Below are 1,687 nucleotides of genomic sequence, written 5' to 3'. Positions count from 1 at the left end.
CCATACATCCATCCATCCATCCATTATCCATCCATCCATCCATCCATCCATTATCCATCCATCCATCCATCCATTATCCATCCATCCATCCATCCATTATCCATCCATCCATCCATTCAGCCATCCATCCATCCATCCATCCATCCATTCATCATCCATTCATTTAATTATCCATCCATCCATCCATCCATCCATCCATCCATTATCCATCCATCCATCCATTCATCCATCCATTCATTTAATTATCCATCCATCCATCCATCCATCATCCATCCATTCATTTAATTATCCATCCATCCATCCATCCATCCATCCATCCATTATCCATCCATCCATCCATTCATCCATCCATTCATTTAATTATCCATCCATCCATCCATCCATCCATCCTTCCATCCATCCATCCATCCATCCATCCATCCATCCATCCATCCATCATCCATTCATTTATCCATCCATCCATCCATCCATCATCCATCCATTCATTTAATTAACCATCCATCCATCCACCCATCCATCCATCTATTCATTTGATTATCCATCCATCCATCCATTCATTTAAATATCCATCCATCCATCCATCCATCCATCCATCCATCCATCCATCATCCATACATTCATCCATCCATCCATCCATCTGAAGGTCATTTTGTAACTGATTAATTGAATGTTAGATGCAGTTTTGTATTTTATTATTTCTGATCATTTTAGCCTTTAAGTTAAAACAGACCAAGAGTTGGTGTGTCTTATCATGTGTTCTTTCTTTTAGCCTAAACTAAAAATGAGTTACGTTCTACTTCTGACATTAAAGGTAACACCTCCAGGAGTGTAACCAGGAACAGATGTACATTATAAGGTCAGTTCATAGAAGTTAGAAGTGTTTTCAGAAGAAGTTGTTAGTGTGATGCAGAGTTTCTGCTTAGAGCAGGGCTGCTGTGTTTTGTTTTGAGCCCAATGTCTTATGCTGAGGCCTGCTGGGTGCTGTACTGTGAACAACACGTATTTTTCTACACATTCATTTAACTATGCATTTATCCAACCATTTATCCATCCATCCATCCATCCATCCATTAGTTAACATCCATCCAATCATGCGTTCAACCTCTGTTAACCCTTTTACTTGTTTATTTAACCACACATTCATCTGTCATCAGCCATTCAACGATTCTTTCAACTATACATTCATTCATTTGTCATGTAATTTCCATCAATCTGTCCATTCATTTACTCATTTATTCAGCCACATATTCATCCATCATCCAACCATCCATCCATCCATCCATCCATCCATCCATCCATCCAGCCGTCAAATGAACTTTATCTACCTCCTTTTTATGAAGGCCTGGAGGCATTCTGAGCTCTCACAGGGTGAGAACCAGATGTACAGATGGACTAAAAGCTGAACTYATGTTTTCACATGATGATTGATTGAACTAGTTATGTTAGTGGATGAAAACCCACACAGAAACAATACAGGCAACATAATCCTAATGTTTCTTGTTTTGTTTTGTTTTTTGTTTTTGTTTTTGTTTTTTTCAAAACAGTTTAAAGTGTTCTCTTTTGGTTGTTTTATAGAATAAGTGACAGCTCTTTTATATTTTAGATGTACAAAAGCAAAGTGATCTCAGACATTCAATCTGTTTTTCATGACATCCTAAAAATTGTCTCTTCGTTTTGTCTGCTAATT

The sequence above is a fragment of the Austrofundulus limnaeus genome, unplaced genomic scaffold, assembly GCF_001266775.1.
Source record: "Austrofundulus limnaeus strain Quisiro unplaced genomic scaffold, Austrofundulus_limnaeus-1.0 Scaffold17, whole genome shotgun sequence".
In the NCBI taxonomy this organism is placed as follows: Eukaryota; Metazoa; Chordata; class Actinopteri; order Cyprinodontiformes; family Rivulidae; genus Austrofundulus; species Austrofundulus limnaeus.
Note: the sequence above shows the minus strand (reverse complement) of the source record.